This window comes from Mustela nivalis (assembly GCF_964662115.1).
Source record: "Mustela nivalis genome assembly, chromosome: 16".
Taxonomy (NCBI): domain Eukaryota; kingdom Metazoa; phylum Chordata; class Mammalia; order Carnivora; family Mustelidae; genus Mustela; species Mustela nivalis.
In genome coordinates, this window is record NC_139035.1 from 42533006 (window position 1) to 42543790 (window position 10785).

Sequence of the window (10785 nt, forward strand, 5' to 3'; positions counted from 1 at the left end):
GTTAGCAGAAAGAACTAAGTAACAAAAATGTTTTCTGCTGAGTACATCAGAAAAAAAAAAGGGTAGCCTACACCAGGACAGGAATGTATAAGCAAAAGAATAATACAAACAGATAATAAAGCAGCCAATAATAAAGTAATAAAAGATTCATAATTTTCCATCAACTGTCTCATCTATTAACTGTTATCTTTACAATGGATATATGAGGCAATATAAGTAGTGGGATTTTTTTAAAGATTTTATTTATTTATTTATAAAAGATTTTATTGATTTATTTGACAGAGAGGAAGCAGGCTCCCCGCTGAGCAGAGAGCCTGATGCGGGGCTCGATCCCAGGACTCTGAGATCATGACCTGAGCCGAAGGCAGCGGCTTAACCCACTAGCCACCCAGGCGCCCCAAAGATTTATTTATTTGACAGACAGAGATCACAAGTAGGCAGAGAGGCAGGCAGAGAGAGAGGAGGAAACAGGCTTCCTGTTGAGCAGAGCCTGATGTGGGGCTCGATCCCTGGTCCCTGGGATCATGACCCGAGCCGAAAGCAGAGGCTTTAACCCACTGAGCCACCCAAGAGCCCCTAAGTAGTGGTTAAGTGCACTAACTCTAGGTTCAAATCCTTAGTCCATCACATACTGGTCAGGTGACTTTGAGTAAGTTTACTTACCTCTTTTAGGACTCACTATGTAAAGCAGGGCCAGCATCATCCCCTTTTATAGGCAAGTTCAATGGAATAAGAAACTCTGAAAATAGTCAGGACCCTCTTAAAGCTAACAGTTCAAGGATAACACATTAACAATGGAACACACACCAGAAGGCAAATGTTTTGTTTCCTACTCTAGTATTCTTTCCATGAATCTGCTCTCTTCAAGTTCTCACTTCCTAGCTGATACCAATCTCCAAAAACAAATTACCTTGGATCCTAAGTCAAATTCTAAACTCCGTTCCTCTCAAAAAAAAAATCTTGATAAGTAATTAAAACGTAAGTTGAAGATAAATTTTATAAATGAAGAGGAGAAAAGCCACAGATTAGCAGAGAAAAAAAGGGGTGAAAGGAACCCAGTAGAATGGACTGCCATGAAGTACAATTTTTCCTTTAATGACAATCTTTTTGTTTTTAAAGATTTTATTTATTTATGACAGAGAGATCGTGAGAGAGGGAACACAAGCACAGGGGAGCTGGACAAGGAGAAGCAGGCTCCCCACTGAGCAAGGAGCCTATATGGGGCTGGATACCAGGACACTGGGATCATGACCTGAGTTGAAGGCAAATGCTTAACGACTGAGCCACCCAAGCTCATGAAGCACAGTTTTTAAAAACCCTAAATCCACATCATACACAAATCCCCGAAGCCAGCCTCCTACTGGAAAATCTGGTGGCCAGTCTCAATTTATCCATAATACATCATACCACTGGATAGGAGCCTCTCTGGGAGAAGAAAAAGCTTTGAATATGTGAATATCTGAAATTTTACAAAATGGAAATTATACTCTGAAGTCTGTCTTTGTAGACCTCTCTCATCTCCACTCCCTCAACCCTGTCCCATAACTAAGATACCATAATACAAATCCTAAGAGATCCTGCTCTCCCCATCTCTTCCCTCCAAGTTAGAGACTGGCAAAGATGAGACATTACCATCTGGTTTAATGATGAGTTGGTACAACCACACAGAAAATTGGGAGGATTTTTTTTTTAAGATTTTATTTATTTGACACAGAAAGAGAAAGGAACAGGGAGAGAGGGAATACAAGCAGCGGGGGTGGGAAAGGGAGAAAAGCAGGTTTCCCACTGAGCAGGGAGCCGGATGTGGGCTCCATCCCAGAACCCTGGGATCGTGACCTGAGCTGAAGGCAGAAGCTTAACGACTGAGCCACCCAGGTGCCCCTGGGAGGATCTTGCCTTAAAGACCTTGTAAATGTGTGGGTTTGATAAGGATTTGTTCTTTGTTTCGGAGTTATGAGATTAGAGTAAAATGGTAACATTTCAATATCTAGTCTGGAGTATGTAGGCCACATAGGAATATGAGCTGAATGAAAGCCCCAACCAAGTGCTCAACACACACTAAGTTTTCAACTTTCAGTTCTCTGAACATTACAATCTGGTCAAGCCAGTGAGATGGCATGAATTAGCACAGGAATGCACAAAAATCTGCCTACGGCCACATAAGGAGCATAGCTCAGAAGAGAACTCTTAGGCTAGGTGCATGTTCCCTAACTAAAATACTCAACGTTTGAAGACTTAAAAGTTGTTTAAACATACTGGAAAGTGTTTTTAATACATCTAGGAAGCAATACTAAATAAACTGCTTGATTCAAGATAAAAACAAACAAACAAACAAAAAGGAAACGGGCACCTAGGTGGCACAGTCTGTTGAGCCTCTGACTCTTGGTTTCGGCTCAGGTGGTGATCTCAGGGTCGTGGGATCAAGGCCCACAGTAGCCTCCACACTCAGTGCAGAGTCTGCTTGAAATTTTCTCTCCCTCACCCACTGCTGCTCCCACACTTGAGCACTTTCTCTCTTGAAACAAAAACAAACAGGGGCGCCTGGGTGGCTCAGTGGGTTAAGCCGCTGCCTTCGGCTCAGGTCATGATCTCAGAGTCCTGGGATCGAGTCCCGCATCGGGCTCTCTGCTCAGCGGAGAGCCTGCTTCCCTCTCTCTCTCTCTGCCTGCCTCTCCATCTACTTGTGATTTCTCTCTGTCAAATAAATAAATAAAATCTTAAAAAAAAAAAAAAAACCAACAAAAAAACAAACAAAAAAAACCCCACTAGTACAAACAATATATATGAGTCTACGTAAGAGACAATGTTATGAGGTCCAATAACAAGATATATCCGGACAAAAGACTGGGGAATCCAGGTTTGTATGGGAATTCTCAGCAGCTTTTTTTTTTTTTTTAAAGTTCGCCTGTTACTAAGGAAAAAAATACAGTCTGGCTCTGTCCTGAGGATCAAAATAAACATCTTCCCTGCCGCCTTTTACTTTTCTTTCTCCCCATTTTACAAGAAGAATTACTGTGGAATATTACATTAAAGACTCAATCGAATAACTCAATTTCCTACTTAGGAAAAACTGGAATTATTTGATTGTTAGGTAAGATAAAATGCCCTCCATTTACAGGGCTTTGACAACATCACAGCCATCTCATACTAGGAGAGATTTAAATGATTTTAAACATTTCTTAACACAAAGCTCACCTAATACAAACTCTTGCCTGAATATGCATACTACACAAGACACACATAACATATACACCTGCAAATATTCTGAAATAGTTTAGAACAGTTCTACTTAAAAAAAGATTTTATTTATTTATTTTTTTAAAGATTTTATTCATTCATTTATTTGACAAAGATTACAAGTACACAGAGAGGCAGGCAGAGAGAGGAGGAAAACAGGCTCCCTGCTGAGCATAGAGCCTGATGTGGGGCTCGATCCCAGGACTGTGGGATCATGACCTGAGCCAAAGGCAGAGGCTTTAACCCACTGAACCACCCAAGTGCCCCTAAAAAAAGATTTTAATCTAATTTTAACCTAATTTTTAAAAATATCTAGGAATAAACAAGCTTCATCTAGACCAAAAGAAGAATTACATTCTGTACATCATAGTTTTAATGCTGAGTTTTTTTACTTTTCAAGTTTCACTTTTTAAAAATCCTTTCTTTCACTGTAGGGGAATAGGAGGGACACATATTTGTACTAACTCTTGCCTCACTAAATCTGTTCCCAGACTCTTCCTAGCAGTGAACAAATAAAGCTTTAGGATTTAAGCTCCTTGCAACCCATCAATTAATTAATCTGGACAGCAGCCCTAGGTCAGTGTCAGATCCCCTTAAAGCAGATGAGAAGGCACACATTGGAGAAAAATGACATTGTCCAAGGTCATGACAGAATTAGACTCAGAACTCTACCAACCTATGCTCTAAAATCTAGAAACACATGACTCCTTCTTTTACATAATAAAGGAACAGACTTTAGGGGCTCCTGGGTGGCTCATCTGATTAAGTGCTATGGTCCTGGAGTCCTGGTATCAAGCCCCAGTTGGGCTCCCTGCTCAGTAGGGAGTCTGCTTTCCCCTCTCCCTCTGCCCCTCCCCTGCTCGTTCTCACACACACACACACACACTCTCTCTCTCTCTCTCTCTTACTCTCTCAAATAAATAAAATCTTTTAAAAAAAATAAAGGAACAGACTTAAAAAATAATAATCCAGGGTCACTGGGTGGCTCAGTAGTTGGGCATCTGCCTTTGGCTCAGGTCATGATCCCAGGTTCCTAGGGTCAAACCTCAGCTCAGCAAAAAGCCTGTTTCTCCCTCTCCCACTCCCCCTGCTTGTGTTCCTACTCTCACTGTGTCTTTCTCTGTCAAAAAAAAAAAAAAAAAAAACTTCCTTAAAAAAAAAAAATTCCACATACACTCCCCTTGATAAAGCTTACTTTTACCCATGCAAAATATTCCTTAAATTTTACACCTATTGTAAAATAACATATTACCAAGTGAAATGAAATCAGTCAGTTCTAAAAAACCATTCATGGGACACCTGGGTGGCTCAGAGAGTTGAGCCTCTGCCTTCGGCCTAGGTCATGGTCTCAGGGTCCTGGGATCGAGTCCCGCATCAGGCTTTCGCTCCCCTGCTTCCCTCTCTCTCTCTGCCTGCCTCTAAGCCTCCTTGTGATCTCTGTCAAATAAATAAAATCTTTATAGATAAATAAATAAATAAATAAATGTGAACATTAATTATGTGATCTTCTGCCTGGTGTTGTTTAACCTGTTTCCTACTGAGAAATTAAGTTATTATTTTGACGGGGAAAGCAATAAAATTTTAAGGGCTTATGACAGAAAATATTTTTCAATGACCTGATTTTCAAACTGTCCCTTTTCAACTTTTGACACCACAGAAATGTTTATCAGCAATTCGGCTAAAACAGAAACTGCACCAAGGCTGAAGGCCAAACTACCCCTCTTCACAGAAAAGCGAACCTAACAGCCTAAGCAACAACTAATTAGCCCCCTTTGATTCTCATGTCCTTAAAACTCCTTTTCCAGGAGAAATTTCAGATTCTTTTCCACTATAGCAATTGTAATTGGTGCAAATAGTATTTTAAACATGCTTATCCCAAGCCATGTTATAAGGAAGTAGCTGCACTGCCACCGTTTGTCCCCCAAGGGAGAGAACAGTTGAGCTAGCCTGGCAGACAGAAATGGACAGAGAAAGAATGGAAGGATGCTTGCAGAGAATGCCCTCCAACCTACTCCAACCTACTCCAACCTACTCCAACCACCACCACCACCACCACACTTCTGGGTGCCAAGAGTTGACCAAAGATGGTCAAATTTCTGCACAGGTTCCAATAATGTGTAATAAAGCAACAAAGCCACTGCTTAAAACTGAGAAATGCAGGGTGCCTGGCTGGCTCAGTCAGTAGAGCATGAGTCTTGATCTCTAAGTTGTAGGTTCAAGACCCACACTGGATACAGAGATTACTTAAAAATAAAATCTTAAAAAAAAAATTTGAGAAATACAATCCCCATTCTAATTGGGTAAAGAAACCATCACTCACTAAAGGCTAGAAACCCCATTCCTAACTGCCCAAATCTCACTCACACCCTTCATAAGGCAAAATTGTTCTTTATAACTAACTGAAGGCACTAGCTTACTCTTAATCCCAATGCTACTAATCTGCTTTCTGCTCTTCTATATCCAGGAAAATAGCTAAAAGGGACTACATTCTCTGTGCTTTTGTGTATGGTTGCGTATTTTCATAATAAAAATCTTTGACTTTACACACTGGAAGTGAGCTCTGGCAGAACAAAGTAATCTTTCTGTCCAGAAAGAAAGGTAAATGAGAAAAAAAGAAAAAACAAAACAAAACAAAAACAGATGGGATGACTGTAGACAGTGTCTAAGGTATAAGACAATGATAGAAACTTTTTAGAGGAATGATCTACAATGAAATGTTTAAAAAAACAAAAGGACTTTTAAGAATGCATTTAGTCAAATTCCAAACATGGCACAATTATGGAACAGAAATGTCTCAGTGCCCTGGTGGCGGCTTTTCCTCATTACTCTGGTTCATAAACACGGGGATTGTATAAAAAGCACATTCACCACAGAAATCATCTAATAGTTAATGACAGAAAAAGAAGCACTTTTGGAAGAATTTTTGGAGGTTATGAAGGTAGCATCTCATTTAACTTTTTTCCATGCTAAGACACAGCAGTTAACAAAAAAGTCCTTGGTATGCTGCATACAATTCTCAGGTCTCCAACAAGTTTCTCACAAATTACATTTTAAAATCCAGTTATAAGTTTCTCGAACTTTATTTTTTTAAAAGATTTTATTTCAGAGAGAGAGAGACAGAGAGCACGTGCACAAGCAGGGAGAACAGCAAAGGGAGAGAGAGAAGCGGGCTCCACCATCCCAGGACCCTAATCCCAACACAGCCGCTTAAATAATCTGAACCACCCAGGCACCCCTCTCAACTTTAATATAAAACAAAATGGGAGGGCGCCTGGGTGGCTCAGTGGGTTAAGCCGCTGCCTTCGGCTCAGGTCATGATCTCAGGGTCCTGGGATCGAGTCCCGCATCGGGCTCTCTGCTCGGCAGGGAGCCTGCTTCCCTCTCTCTCTCTCTGCCTACTTGTAATCTCTCTCTGTCAAATAAATAAATAAATAAAATCTTTAAAAAAAAAAAAATGGGAGAAGCCCAAGTGTTAGGTTTTCCAAAGTATCACTCTACTCACCCACTTACCCTAAACTCATCAGTTAGCCTCTGGTAATGCCTCTTCAAGTGACTCAAACTTAAAATTTCAGAAAGAAAAGTACAGAGAGCCTTTCAATTCCCAACAATTATCCCACTTAACCTTTTTTTTTTTAGATTGGTTTAAAAAAAAAAGGTTTTTGGGGGGTTGTTCTATACTTTAATTATATTATTAGCATCTCTACAGAATATCTACAGAAACTCTACAGAATATCTAATTCTCTTAGGAAGGAAAAAAAAATCACACTACTAACTCAACACAAATCAAGCTGAAAGATCTGTAGAACGAGGAAAGCAAGGATTTTCTAGGTTCCTGGTTTTTTTAAACCTATATACAGCCTTTATATATAGCCTTTGGAAAGAGGTAACACAAGTAGGCTTCCTGGAACCCAAATCCAGGAACCTAATTAGCAGTTTCATGGCGGGGTGGTGTACATAAGTTCTCCCTTTATCCCTTTCTATAGCCAACCTTTAATATGGTCCAATTAAAACAAGAAGTTACAAAAGTCTAGAAAAATATCCCATTTACAGCACATAAACCAGATTCAATTTTTTTTTATCCAGTAGTTTGCAATGGTATTTTCTTTTTTTTTTTTTTTTAAGATTTTATTTATTTATTTGACAGACAGAGATCAGAAAGTAGACAGAGAGACAGGCAGAGAGAAGAGGAGGAAGCAGGCTCCCTGCTGAGCAGAGAGCCCAATGCAGGGCTCAGCCCCCATCCCAAGACCCCAGGACCATGACCTTAGCCAAAGGCAGAGGCTTAACCCACTGAGCCACCCAGACGCACCTCCCCCCACCCACCCCACCCCTGTGCTTTTTTAAAGAATTCATTTGACAGAAAGAGAGAGAGAACGAGAGAGGGAACACAAGCAGGTAGAGTGAGAGGGAGAAGCTGGCTCCGTGCTGAGCAAGAAGCCTGATGCAGGGGTCCATCGCAGGACCCTAGGATCAAGGCCTGAACCAAAGGCAAAAGCTTAAAGGCTGAGCTACCCAGGCACCCCTTTTTTTCCTTTCTGAAGGAAAACTCTCTCCCTGGAAGATTTCTACCTGCATATTAAAGTATCCTAAACATCCTGAATTTTCTGTCCCTCAAATTAAACAAATAATTAAGTTCTGCTGATCAAACAGAAATACTCTTAAATTTAGGCTAACACATCATAAAGAAAATTAAGTACCTCAGAGACAAAGATTGAAATTGAGGGCTAAATACATTTTTCTAAATTTTTTCTTATCAGTATATCTCAATAATGAAAGCTTTAACCCTAGCTTTACCACAACATTAACACTTTTCAAAGGTAATTCTCAGTTCATTTTGCTCTTGAAAAAGGTTTAGGTTGCATGCTTAAACAAATCCTATAATCAATGGTAGGGAAATTTTTCCAGTGGGGTATGAATCTTAAGCTGAGCTGGCTCATGTATTCATAACACCACTCACATTCTATTCTAAAAATCTATCAATTTTGTTGATCAGTTCACTAAAAGTCACAGCTAGGTGGATAGGTTCGTGGCTCCCTGTGTAACCAATTTACATTTACTACTAGCAAAGTCAAATTCAGCTAAACAACCATTCAAAGACTAATAACAAATGAATTTTGTTTTTATGTTGTTAAGGCAGACACTTTCAAACTACCTGAAGGACTTAATCCAGTCTCCTAGTTAGTGAGAAAAAAGTTTTTCTTCTGAGCAGCACAGTCCTAAATTTGTCTTAAAAGGCAGTTACAAGTGGGCACAGGGTTTCTTTTGGGAGTGATGAAAATGTTCTAACATTGATTGTGATGATGGTCTTACAGCCCTGAAACTACTTAAAACTACTACGTGTTACATTTTAAGTTGATGAATTACATGGTATATATGAATTATATCTCAATAAAGCTGTTATTTTTTAAAAAGTAATTATAAGTTTTTCTTTCACTCAAGGATGTTTTTGATTGATAAGCCTTTTCTCCAAATGGTAAAGGGTCTAAGGTGGCTAAAGAATCCCAACCAGAGAAAAATTCCGAGACACCAAAGGAACTGGGAAAACAACAGAGAGAGTTAGGCCAAAGTCAATCAAACCTAAAATTAGGGAGATTGATAGGTTGGAATGAGAGTAAATGAGCTCCATATCATTAACACCTCTAACCATACAAAGAAATGTGTATTTAAATTCCTCCCTGCTCCTAATGGTAGAACCAGCAGGCTCACTCAAAGATGCTGACTGCATTAAAATACTCCAAAGTTTTACACTTTGCCTATGAAGATGAAGGGATCAAACTAATGACCCACGGGAAGTTAAAGCTGAAAAAAATGTGTCTGTTGTGCCCATCCGGGGTTTGATTTAAATCCCTGATTTTTGGACACTGCCAAAAAAAATTATGTGGAATCTGACTATCTATGGCCAAATGTTAGACATTTGAGGGCAACAAAGTTATTAAATCCATCAAATATATTCCAATCAAACTTGGGAGACTCGGTAAGTATCACTGAGCAGCCAACCTATTTTTTGCTTAATAGTTAACACTCCTAAAATTAATCACTTCCAAATACCACAAAGCAACATGGAAAATCTGCCCTTAAAAAGACATCTAAGCACATCAAGGAGGAAATGAAAATGTGCATTTTTCAGGTAGCAAACCAGAAGTCAGATTAATTGTAAAGTTAAAAAAATTGAAGCCCAGGAAATAAGACTTGTTATCCTACATACTTCATTTGAGAGACATTTATTTCCTTCTTTAAACTTTTAACTCAGGATTTAACAGTCTTCTTAATTTATTACCTTATATCACATTTATTAAAATTTCACAAATTTCTGTGAACCCCAAGTTTTCAGAAGCAAAACAGTTTAGGACCCTCACAGAATGCAGCTATAAACTGAAACTATGTAAGTAACATTAATTAAAGATACAAAGATAAGAACAAAGGAAATAGAAATGCTTTATAATTCTTCCCCTACTCTCCCAACAACAAATACCAACAGACCCAATCTCCATTTTAATACAGCCACTTGTATTCCAAAAAACTAGAGAACAAAAACCATCTAGAAACACAGGCATTATATAACTATACCAGGGACAATATTTCATACCTCTTGGATTTTTTTTTGCTTTATTTCAACTATATGAAACCACTTGTTCACAGCTTTCTAAAACAGAACAGTTTCTAAAACAAAGACTGTTTACATCCCTTAAGAAACCTTTGTTCCAACAAGACCCTTCTTCAAGAGCTACAACTTCTGGAAAGATTTCCCTTTTTGTGGTTATATCAACAACAAACTCTTTCCATTTGGCACAGGAGTTTGTTAAACAAAGAAGGAAGAAAGCCCCCCTCACACAAAGGAGGTCTCCAAAACAGAGCACTGGTTATGTTTGTAGATTATTTGTGCCTACTTAACACCCTTTCTCAGGCTGTAGAATGTACTACTCTCATTACAAAATGGTGGCCATCATGTCTGTCTGGCATTCAGAATGGGAAAAGGCAGTATGATCACACATTTTGCAAAGCTTACCATTAATACCCTAGCCAAGATGAAGAAATGGGTAGCCAAACCTAACCAGAGCCAACACTATCTTTCTGGGAAAGGGCCCTACAAAAGGCACAGAATAATAAAGTAAAATAAAGGGTTTACCCCAGCCCTAGTATACCACAATACCAACATGGAGGACAACTCTCACTCCTAGGAACCCGACTCCACACATTTTGGTTACCAAGAACTTAATCAAGTTGCCGGATTTCTGAATAAAATCTCACTAATGCAAATGAACAATACTCACATTCACCCTCCCTAGCATATGACATAAAGCCAAACTGCTAAATGTTTGAAACATGACCTATTCTTCAAGAATTAAAACCTTAGCTCTAATATGTCCCGGCTAGAACTTCTGCAGGCCTCTTTGCACTCTAGAAGAAATACACTTCCCTTAAGCAACAAGAACCAACCTTATCCACTTCTTGAAACAAATGGTTCTATTTTCAAACATTTCCCCCATTCTAACTGAGCAGTTATTTTCTGAAGCATAGGTCTCATCTCCATCTTCAAACTTGTCCAAG

General features: G+C 39.2%; 1 protein-coding gene across 5 annotated transcripts in view; it reads right to left on the reverse strand.

The window, feature by feature from the left end:
- KDM5B (lysine demethylase 5B) overlaps positions 1-10785 on the reverse strand; it is a 115364-nt gene that overhangs the window by 77093 nt on the left and 27486 nt on the right. The window lies entirely within an intron of this gene.